Raw genomic sequence first — 13,059 nt, forward strand, 5'->3', positions numbered from 1 at the left:
GAACTGGGTGGTGCTTTATTTTCACAACAAAGTGCTGAGTTAAATCCCTTAAAACTACGTAATTTATTTAAACTATTATCAAAAGCACACTTAATGTAGTATGAAAATGCATGTGGAATATGTTTATCAACTAATGTTGTCGATGATGAATCCATGTTCGGAATGCATGTTTGAATATTTTCAAATATACATTCAGAATCAGCATATACTACAAACGGTACATCCATGGAATTACAATAGTTTTGAAATTCTAAAGTAGACTTATCTTTTTCCGGAACATTATATACTTTTTGACCGCAATTCTTCTGGTGTGCTACCAATTTTTCTATCAGATGAAAATGTTGTAAGCAAATTCCTTCTCTTTTCTTTTCGTTTGTTGGTTTCTAATCAATCTGTAAAATAAGTAAAATACAAATCAAAGGTTTTTTTATATATTCCTTGAAATAGATTTAATCCATACATAATGACACATGGTATTAGGCCCAATACTTTTTTGAAAAAATAAAAGATTAATATGATTAGGCTTTTTGCATTTTGTTTTATAGTATGGTCCAAAAACAATGTTTTTTCTTTCATCATATCCAAGTACATTCATACTTATACATGTATTATTTTCCTCAAAAATTGTTATATCCTTTATTTTTAATGGGAAGCTCAACACATTGAAATTTAAGCAATAGCCCTTCAAGTCAATATTTTTCGATAAAATATTCACTTTATAAATTGATGTACGATTTGCCTTTGTTTCCAAATTAACTATGGCTGAAATCACGGCCCATTTCAAACAAAATTCATCATTATTTTAGACATTTACGCATGCGTTCTTCATTAGCAATTTTTTGGGTAGTGATATATAGGATGAACCCTTCAGTGGTTGATATTTGTTTATATTTAGAACAACTTTTATTAATTGTACTAATGTCTTACCACTGTCTCTTTTCTGAAACTCCTCCATTTTTTGTAAAATGCTTTCAATATTGTTGGTAAATTTTACTTCAAATTCGCTGATGTCTTTCATTTTTGTTTGAAAACATTTCACATCTAATGGGGTGTTTTCTAAATCACCTAAGTTGGGCTTGGCGTAAAGAACATGGAGTTCAACGTTGAACTTTAAGCTAATATTAAGTTTTAAAAATTTATAAACTTCCTCCATAAATTCTCTGCCAGCTTTTTTCAACAATATTTCTGAAAAGAGACATTGTTCATTATTGATATTGTATGATAATGTGATAATTCTGTTTTTAAACGCGCTCTTCTCACTTTTAATAAAACCATTAAATGTTGATTGTTCGGCAGCAGCACTGCCTGGAGTGGATTCATGACTTACTTAAGGCATTTTTTTGTTTAAATTTTTAATTGTTTATTTCAAATATAGTATAATTAACAAAATTTAAATGTTTAAATTTTTAATAAATTAAAAAAGTAAGTTTAGAATAATTGATCCGTTCTTGGGAAAGCAGTATATTATACTGAATAGAATGCGTTAAAATATTTTTTTTTTAATATTTTATTTTATTTTTTTATGTTAACTCCTTTGGATGCATATATTGAAATATTATATATTTCACTAATATTTGAATTGAAGTAACTATAAACATACACTTGATAATTTTTTAATTGAATCAGTTCATTTAAGATATGCACTTACGTAACTGAAGAAAGTAATCAACTTGATTCATGTCTCAACATTAACTTTCTTTAAATGCAGAAATCATGCACAAACATGATAGAACTCTCAGCTATAGCAATATACATATAAACGACAATATTAGCATATAGTACATGGCGTATGCTAACAAATGTAAATAAAAATACACATTCGCACTTTAAAAAATCAAACAAGAAATAAACACTATAAAAATGATCATCTTTAATAAAGGGCCCTTCAGACGATCACATTTTACGTACGACAAATCTAATGAAAAAGTAAAATGAAATTTCATCCGTATAACAAAAAAGAGAATAAAAGTCGTATGATTTATATTGTTTGTGTTTACACGATTGGTATAAAACAAATTGAAAGTCAGATGGAAACAGCTGTTTCACTTTTTTATATGTGTTTACATAAAAATACATCCCTCATCTAATGAGACCGGCTTGTTTTTTGAAACATTTCAAAAAATGAAGAGAGCCATACGACTGTCAAATTTTCCATCTATATTCTCTCTCAATGTGTGATGGTTTCATTACATGTTGCGTTTAGACGATCCCATCCGTACTCTTCTACACAAAATTTTGACAGATCATATTACTTGTGTGATCGTGTAAAACCGGCTTAAGCAGACGATCATCATATTAAAATCCAAATAAAACTCAACATAAATGAGTTCTATACGAACATAAGTTACCTATCCAATTCCTAAAAATTTGTTTATAATGTATAAATTGTATACAAATGTATCTAAAATCGAGTTATGTTAAAGTTTGATATTAATGATAAAATATGAAAATGGGATAGGATATTATAAGGCCGACAATGTCTGATATTTTTCTGCTTATCACCACTATTCCCTCTCTGGTCATATATGGAATTATTCATACAAGTTCGATTAATTTTTTTTAAAAATATAATAATTTTTGAGTCGATCGAACAAACAACCATCCAAACGATTTTGATTGGAATGAATCCAAAAGTTCGTCCAGGAGTCAGTACATACGTAAAAGATTATACTTTTTACTAAAGTCAAACCACTATAGTGGATAGACTTTAGTAAAGGTATATATTTTTGTCATAAGTCATTAATGTACCCTTTGAAATGCAGAGACTAGTCAATCGTTACTTTATTGTCCCCAAGTAACCTAGGGTGTGGAAACATGTAACTTTTTTAACTTTAACTTTAAAAGTCATTATCTTCTATGCCCATGTTGAAATGACTAGTCATAAAGCCAATTCTTCTTGAACAAGTGGCAACCCAAAACGGGTCTGCCCCCTGACTCTAAACCGTATGTAAACTACACTGTTCGGGTCTTCTATCTATCCTCCTCTTTCTTTCAACCTTCCATCCTCCCTCTCTTTTTCCCCATCTCGATCATCCTAAATCCTTCACCTTTCTTTATTATCACTATTCCTACCACCCTCCTGTCTTCTAATTAATTGTATTTCAACATGTTTTCTCTTGTTTCTCTATTATTATGATTTTATTTGTTAACTTTAGTAGACTGACTATGAACGAACAACAATGTAATGCAGAAATGTTCTAAAATTTGGTATTTATTAACGTAAACAACCGACATTTAAAGACTAGCTTCAAGCTAACTATCATATAATGTGGGAGTACCCCAAACTTATATGGAGATCATTTTGTTTCGACATGTTTCTTTATTATTTGGAAATTTGTTTTACATTTTTGTAATTTTCTTGTATACGTTGTGAAATTAGAGTCAGTAAATTGGAAAAATTAATTATAAAGGGTTAAATATTTCAAAATTCGGTCCCTAAATTCTAAAATTAGCTGATTAAAACTGTAAATATAATATATTTACAGTTAACATTACACATAACATTTTAAAATTTATTTTAGATTTGGATCAATGGGAATCATGTAAATAATGAACAAATCATTCATAATTTTATGGATACCGGTGTTATTATTAGTTCCCTTGCAGAAAACTGATGTCTATTAATTTTATCGAACTAATATCATAACTTGTGTTAAAGCGAAATTTAATTCAGACTAGTAGTTAAATTCTAAATATATTTAATTAAAATGTAATTAATTAATATAGTAGAGAATACAAAGGAGAACTATTACTTGACTTTTCTGCAACTAACTTTAAGTTAGTTAATAAAGAAATGTCTTTAAGCTAATTTTTTAGTAACTAACTTTAAGCTAGTTAAAAAGTCATACAGAGTCGGACAATTAACTACTGCGTAGGACATCGCCATGTTAAAACAGTCAGTTGGCTCCATTAAAAATAATCCAAGAATCAACCATAAATAGTTGATGAAAAAGTCGGCTTTTAATGCATTTAAAGTTAGTTGAGTTGCTGGCAGGGCCCATACATTTTTGTTATTTTAACCTTTCACAATGTAAAAATACAAAAACAACATTTTATGTTTTTATGTCCCCTCTTAATTTTTGCCATTCTGTTGCTAATTTCTAAGATACCTACATATAATATATGTTCTTATAATTTCCTTCATTACTGATCATTTCATAGACACTACGAATGCTTTAAAAACTTATTGTTATTGTTTATATTATATTTTTACATTCATATGTATGTATGTGCATACATAAGCATACACTTTTTAATGTAACTTATTTACACTTTTTTGTTTTCCTGATACAATCAACACGAATTTACAAATTAATAACGTTTAATATCTAAATGAAAATGTCATTACATGTAAAAACGTGTTTGTAGTTTTTGCATCCTCATCCTTGAAGCATAGCTGTAAAATAATGATTAATAATCGTAACCATTATTAATAAGATTAATATTATTTTAATTTTTTTAATTAATTGTTGATTACGATTAAAAATAATCAGGGATTAATTGGAATTAATGAAAAAAGTGTAGAAAGGAATGTAAGAAAAAATAAACTCACTGGTATTGTTGGTGTTTTGTCAAAACTTTAATGTTTTGTGAAAGATGCGTTTTGAATTCTTATTGAGTTTAAAATAATTCTTTCATAAGACATTTCTAGTTTTCCTAAAATATTGGGAAAGGTTTCCTGATGAGCTGGCTTAAGCAACCGGCGAAATGCGCATAGGAACTAGCTTCCCCACCATCAATACATTACAGTGAATTTATTTAAAAATTGGGGTTGAAAGCACGATAAGAAACTCTTTAACTTATTTGAAAATAATCAAAATTAATCAAAAAATTAGTTGTTTATTTTTAAGGATTAATTTTTATTATTTTCCATATATTTAGCATAATTTGCTCCCGAAAAAAGCTCTAAGAAAAATTTAATTATTTTTCCGGCAATCCGCTAAATATGACGTATTTTTGAGACCCATTTCGAAAAGATTTCACTAACTTTTTTCTAATATCATGTACTGAGATCAAGATTTTCAATCCAAATTAATTTGATAAATATATTATTTTCAATAAAAGAGTAATATAATCAAATAGTGAGTAACTTGAAAACCAGTATTCCATTACGCGTAATGTAAAAAAAATAAAGAATTGTACCAATTATATTGAAATTAATCAAAAATTATCAAAATTAAACCTTAAAAATAATCAAATTAATTATTTGATTAGTACTGATTGTTTTTGATTATTTCCATTAATTTTAATTAACCCTGATTATTTTTAATTAATTTTAATTAATCCTGATTATTTTTAGATTAATTTTAATCGTAATCAATTAGGTTAGGTTAGGTTAGGTTGATAGGAGGATGTATACTACATCAAATCCGAAGAAATACACCTAGGCCACTATCGGGCCTGTTGTGCGCTCCTTATCGTGAAAAAAAAAATATTTGTATTTTTGATGCTCTTGTTTAGAGGTTCGTATGCGATCGTGTTGTGTACATGTAATTTGCCGAAAATCTTCGTTGTCAGAACAATACTAGCGCCGACGTCTGGTCTAGCCTATAATCTAATCTAAATTTTAGAAAATAGTCAAGTTTAGTTTGTAGCCAATAGTCTATTCTATAGGCTCTTAATTAGTTGAGAAATAATTTAATAATCTCTCTTCTTTATTACGCAATTTATTTTCTTTTATTTATTATATTATAATTTTAGCGATAATTTAATGAAATTAAAAAAAAAAAAATTAGTTTACTAAATAGCTGTTTTATCCGTCAATTGTTTTAAGTAATTATTTGCTGTAATGTAAACACTGGACAAACAAATTTCTTACTATTTGTATTGAATTATGTTTGGTTTTTTCTTCAAACAAAGCTACAAAACAGAAACACCCATTTTAAGCACATTCTAAATTGAAATGTATTTATTTTTTGTTTTTTAGGAAGACATTTCTATGAATCGTAAAAAAACTAATGTAAGTTCAATTAAAGCGAAAATGTTTCATGTTTAGATTTCGCAATGAGAAAATATTTTCAGGTTAACAAATAAAAAAATGTTTCAAGAAAAACCGCTGAAATTTTGGTTGCCTTTTTAAAAATAATTGTTTACATTACATCCAACAAATATTTAATATAAAAAACTTCAAATATTTGATAGGTGTGAACTTAGCTTAAATAAATTAATGTAAGCTTTTGAGCGTTGATAAAGATAAATATACTTGTTCAATTCACAATCGATGCTGTAGCGTTGTGTGCGCTGTATGTCAGTAGTCTTAACAATGTTGTTGGTATTTTCTATGCAAAGGCTCTATACAACCCCTACTACAATATTTTTCATGTGCTTTTCAAATGTTGTAAGAAAGTTAGTGTTGCCAATTGTTTTTTCAACATATAACCAAAAAATTCAAACGATTTTAGCATAAAAACGATGAAGTGGTAACACTGAATTCAAAATCAAACAGCTGTTTACCAAAACAAAACAACTAAAATTTTATTAAAAACAGTTTATTTATTAGCAGAGTTTAAATATTAGTAAATGCTTTTATATTTTTTATTTTTGACTTTGCAATAAATATGCATTTACCTCATATGTAAAAATATGCATATTTAAAAAATGGTTCTGTTCAAAATATTTCTAGTATTTTTTGCTAAAAATATTTACCCATACAAACTATTGCATATTATAGCTTACAGACAAATATAAAAAGTTTTCACTTACAATATATTACGCAGCAACTCGCTAACATATTTATAATACCCACATATATGGCATATGGCTTGGCTATAATATTAAAATATTTTCCTACACAAATTATTCGAAGTCAACAATATTGAAGCCATGCAAGCAGTAATATACGAACATGAAATGTACGCAAGCAGAGCATAAATGTGCCGACGAAAACACGAAACAAAACGATAGTCGCGACTATCAGGTTACAATATTTTTACTATCAAACTTAAATATTATTTACTATAGGAAATGACTTATGGTCTAAAATTTAACAGTTCATGTTGAACTTGAAAAATTATAAAATGTGAAAAATGTATGCAAGATATAACCAAATTTTATTTAGAAAATAATATGAAACGTTTATATCTATGTATGTTTTATGTATATTATGGGAGAAATTTATGCATGAAATAACCAAATTTTAATTAGAAAATTTTTGAATTGATTATTGAATGTATGTATTTATTAAATTTATTTGTAATTTTTATGTGGAGTATTAAAATGTATGTATTTGTATTGATTGTAATATAATTAGAAAAAAATTATATAAATTCTTAGAGGATCATATGAATGTAAAAATACATATATTTAAATATGTATATTTATGTAAAAAAAATTGTTTTTACAGGCTATATTTAAACATATTGTTTGTAACAGGATGATAAATTCAATATAAAGCAAGAACAACTAACAATAAGTTTGTAAACAGGTAGTGTCTATGAAATGATTAATAATGAAGGAAAATATAGGTATTTTAGAAATTTGTAACAGGATGGCAAGAAATTAAGAGGGGACATAACATAAAAAGTTGTTTTTGTAATTTTACATTGTGAAGGTTAAAACAACAAAAATGTATGAATGTATTACATACATATACATGTATGTTTTTCATATGCTGTACATTAGAGTGCTCCAAAAAAAACTAAGTTTGGAATTTTAACCGCCCCCCCTAAAATTGTTCTACGGTTATAAAATAAGTCATGCAAAAATTTAGGTCAATAGGACTACGTTAACTGGTGCCGCAACGGCTCTAAAGTTTGAAGATGCATTTACAAGGGGAAAATATGCATTTTTTTTTCAGTTTTCACAAAAGTTTTGTCATTAAATAATTTGTTTTGTATTTTATTGTCAAAGAATCGTAATGTACACAGAATTAGCGTTACAAAAAGACAAAAAACACAAAAATTGGTTGAAAAATGTAAAAGTTATTATCGTGTCTCAGAGCACTTGAATTCGAAATGTGATAAAAATATAACATATTTTTTGAAAATATTTTAATAAAAAAATTGTGTTACCTTAAATACATCTGTAGTTACTTGAATATGAGTTTTTGTCCTTATAGAATAACGTAATTGCATATTGCAGCTTACAGACAAATATAAAATGTTTTTACAAGCAATATATTACGCAGCAACTCGCTAACATATTTATAATACCCACATATATTTCATATTGCTTGCCTATAATATAAAAACATTTTCCTACACATAGTATTCGAATTCAACAATATTGAAGCCATGCAAGTAGTAATATACGAACATGAAATGTACGCAAGCAAAGCATATATGTGCCGACGAAAACACGAAACAAACGATAGTAGCGACCGTGAGGTTACAATATTTTCACTATCAAACTTAAATATTATTTACTATAGGAAATGACTTATGGTCTAAAATTTAACATTTCATGTTGGACTTGAAAATTTATAAAATGTGAAAAATGTATGGAAGATATAACCAAATTTTATTTAAAAATAATTGAAAACTTTTGTATCTATGTTTCTATAAATGTATAATGTGTATTATAGGAAGAATTATGCATGAAATAACCAAAATTTAATTAAAAAATTTTTGAACGGAATTACTGAATATATGTACATATATTAAATTAATGTTTAATTTTATGTGGAGTATTAAAATGTATGTATTTGTATTGATTGTAAAAGGTAGTATAATTAGAAAAAAAATATATACATACCTAAAGGCATAGCTGTAAAATTTCGATTACGATTAATAATCAATTAAAGTATTTTTCAAAAATAATCGTAATGATTATTTAATTTTCTTGTATAAAATTTCTGATTATTAATTGATTACGATTAAAATTAAAAATAATCAGGATTAATTAAAATTAATTAAAAATAATCAGGATTAATTAAAATTAATGAAAATAATCAAAAACAATCAGTACTAATCAAATAATTAATTTGATTATTTTTAAGGTTTAATTTTGATTATTTTTGATTAATTTCAATATAATTGGTACAATTCTTTCTTTTTTTTACATTACGCGTAATGGAATACTGGTTTTCAAGTTACTCACTATTTGATTATATTACTCTTTTATTGAAAATAATATATTTATCAAACCAATTTGCATCTTATACAGCTGGATTTATGGGAGGGAAAAGCCAACTCCAATAAAACAAAGTGAGGTATACCAAAGGAAGAATCGAAAAGCCTGTTCCACAATTTCTATGTACGTGGAAAATTCGCAGATTCACTTAATACGAACGTAAGACGATGACATCAAAATTACATTTACTTCGAGAATTATATGATAAACGTATGTCTAAAGAAGATAATATGCAACAACACTTGGATTGCTTAAAAATAATGCGTAGCCAGTTGTTGGATCGAGTAACTTGGTAACTTCAATTGAGGGTCAGCCAGAAGATTCAATTTCGTTGGAATACGTAAAGGAGAAGTTGCTGGATGAATCAGAAAGGCGTGGTGAGGGTAATGGCAACGAAAGTGAGATTGTAAACGCTTTGAATGGTCAAAAATTTAAGAAGAAGAAATCTGAGAAATGTTTCCATTGCAACAAGATGAGTCATATCAGGAAAGATTGTTATAAATGGAAGAAACAGAATGCTGCAGTGTCAGAAAGTGATCAAGTTGAAGAAATTTGTTTGCAAGTAGCCAATGGCCTAGGATGGGTAATCGTCAATTTTTAAAAATCTGGAAAAATCGTCTAGCAAGGTTTATATAGCTGATGGTATATCTTTAGATGCAGTCGGCGTTGGTAATGGTTATATTAATGGTAAATATAATAAATTATTTCTTCAAAATGTACTTTATGTTCCCGAACTCAACGGAAGTCTTTTATCTGTCAAAGAAATGGCTAAGAGAGGTTTAAGTATCAATTTTAAAAATTCAAAATGTTATATTCAAAAAAGGATGAAGTTGTCTCTGACGGAATTTTGAAAGAAAATTTGTATATTTTGTGTGAAGCAATAAATAATGAAGCATGTGTGTCTGAAGTTTGTTTTGGTTGTGTCCATCTTTGGCATCGACGTTTATGCATCGTAACCTAATAGATATAAAGAAAATAGAACAGTTGTGTCGCGGCATAAGCATAGAAAATTGTAAAGAGAGCGATTTTTGTGATACTTGTGCCAAGTCGAAAATGACAAGAACTCCTTTTCCAAAAGAGAGTTTGAATCGATCTCAAGAATTGCTATATATAGTACATTCCGATGTGTGTGGACCTTTTCAGGTAAGAAATACTTTGCTTCTTTTATCGCTGATTATTCGAGATACACTAAAATATATGTAATAAGGGGAATGAATGAGGTATTTTCTATGCTGGTCAAGAACTTCTTTGGTTACTACAATTATTGAAGGAAATGAATATTTCTATTACAAAACCCATTCCAATGCATGAAGACAATCAAAGCTGTATTAAAATTATCACATCATCAAAATTCAGTGCAAGAACAAAGCATATGGACGTCAAATTTCACCATATCAAAAACCTGCAGAAAGTGGAATTATTGACCTCAAATATTGTCCTTCAAAGAAACAATTAGCTGATTTTCTTACCAAACCTTTACCATTGCCAATATTTAAAGCATTAATTGACAGAATATTATGTTGAGAGGGGTGTTAGATGTCAGCAAAATAATACTTGTTTAAAATTACTTTAAATTATTTAATTTTATATCAAGTTGTCAATGATAATTTTATTATTCATAGAAGAAAATTTTTCAATAAAATATTATTACTTTTCTGACTTTTGTACACAACATAAGCTTTACTTATAATTGGATATAGTTCCAATAGCCTTAACGAAATTGTTTTTGTAAAATAAAACAAAGTGTCTTAATATATACGAAAAAAGATATTAGGACAGGTTTTCGTACTTTTGTAAAATTAGAGAAGGGGTTGATTAAATAATATTTCGTATTATATACAAAATTTTCGTATATATTATGAAAAAAGGTAGTTAAGAATTTGTTTTCGTAAATTTAAGCATGGATTATTTTCAGTGTAATCTATCACCTGTTTCACCATTTGCTCTACTTCATCCTTTTTGGGATTTGCTATAATGGTGTTGTTATTAACATCTCAGAATTCTGAGTCGGAACCCTCACCTATATTTAAAGGCTGAGGTAGCAAAGAACTGACTCCGAGAACATCCTTCTCTTTAAACCCTATGTTTTCGCCAATGGCATGTTGACGCATTGTCCGCCACGGAGGCCGTGGTACCCACCTCCGTACCAGTATTTTCCATGTAGTTTTTTCAGTTTTTCGGTTCGCGGTGAATATAATATTCCCAGGTGGTGGACAGCCTGTCCTCCCTCAGCTTGAGTCAAACAAAAACTGGGGGAGTATAGATGGTCCACCCCCAGACCAATTACATATTTCTTAACATAGTCAAACCAACTTACCAGTTCCTACATCTCAAATTTTAAGTTCTTTTCTGAAGGACTAAAATTAGAGACATAATTTCACTAAAACTAGATTACTAGATTTCACTAAAATGAAATCTAGTAATCTTTTTTTATTCTTTGCCCAATATATGGACCACATTTATTAAAAATTTAACATTTTCGGAAGAATTTGTAAGCTACATGCGATAGGAATGGATAATGTTTTCTTTTGGCCATTTTTATAATGTAACAATTTTGAAAAAAAGATTTCACACGTAGAAAAGTTGATATTCATATGAAACTAGAGTCCATTTAGAGCAATAGCGAATACTCTATTTTTATATCCACCATCAAAAAAGATGGGGGTATATTGTTTTTGTCATTCCGTTTGTACCACATCGAAATATTCGTCTAAGACCCATAAAAGTATATACATTCTGGGTCCTTATTAGATTCTAAGACAATCTAGCCATGTCCGTCCGTCTGTTGAAAACACGATAGGGTCCAAATGGAAGTAGCTAGGGAGCTGAAATTTTGCATAGATACTTATAGTAGATGCAGTTTGTTTGGTATTTCGCCCTTAACTGCCTAACAGAAGCATCAATAGCGGTGAACTTGTTTTATGGGAACATAAATCTCTCTGTAGAATTTTATAAGGATCGGTCCATAATTGACCTTAACCCCATATAAAGTCCCCCTAAAAAAATTAGTTTATCGCCCATAACTGGCTAAGAGAATCATGCATAGCAGTGAAATTCGGCACAAACATGTTTGATGGGAACATAAATCACTTCGTAGAATTTTATAAAGATCGGTCCGTAATTGACACTACCCCCCCTATAAAGTCCCCTTCAGAAAATGGCTTTATCGCTCATAACTGGCCAAGAGAAGCATCAATAGCGCTGAAATTCGGCATAAATATGTTTTATGGGCACGTAAATCTTTTTATGGCATTTTATAAGGATCGGTCCATAATTGACCCTACCCCCCATATAATGTCCCCTTCAGAAAATGACTTTATCATAAATTTTTTTGTGGAATTTTGGAAGGATCGGTCCATAATTGACCTTACCCCCCATATAAAGTTCCCCTCAGAAAATGACTTTATCGCCCATAACTGGCTAAGAAAATCATCAATAGCAGTGAAATTCGGCACAAACATGTTTTATGGGAACATAAATCACTTCGTAGAATTTTATAAGGATCGGTCCATAGTTGACCCTACCCACCAATATAAAGTCCCTTCAGAAAATTACTTTATCGCTCATAACTAGCTAAGAGAAGTATCAATAGCGGTGAAATTCGGCACAAATATGTTTATGGGCACATAAATCTTTTCGTAGAATTTTGTAAGGATCGGTCCATAATTGACCCTACCCACCAATATTCGGTCCCCTTCAGAAAATTACTTTATCGCTCATAACTAGCTAAGATAAGTATCAATAGCGGTGAAATTCGCACAAATATGTTTATGGGCAAATAAATCTTTTCGTAGAATTTTGTAAGGATCGGTCCATAATTGACCCTACCCCCATATAAAGTCCCCTTTAGATAATGAATATAAACAATGACATAAACTAGTATCGTGCGAGCCAATAGCTCCCTATCAAATTTTATAAGGATCGATCCTTATTGAAAGTGGGCCACGTTTTGAAATAGCCCTCATATAAGGCACCATTAGAAAAACACTC

This window comes from Lucilia cuprina, chromosome 4 (assembly GCF_022045245.1).
Source record: "Lucilia cuprina isolate Lc7/37 chromosome 4, ASM2204524v1, whole genome shotgun sequence".
Classification (NCBI taxonomy): Eukaryota; Metazoa; Arthropoda; class Insecta; order Diptera; family Calliphoridae; genus Lucilia; species Lucilia cuprina.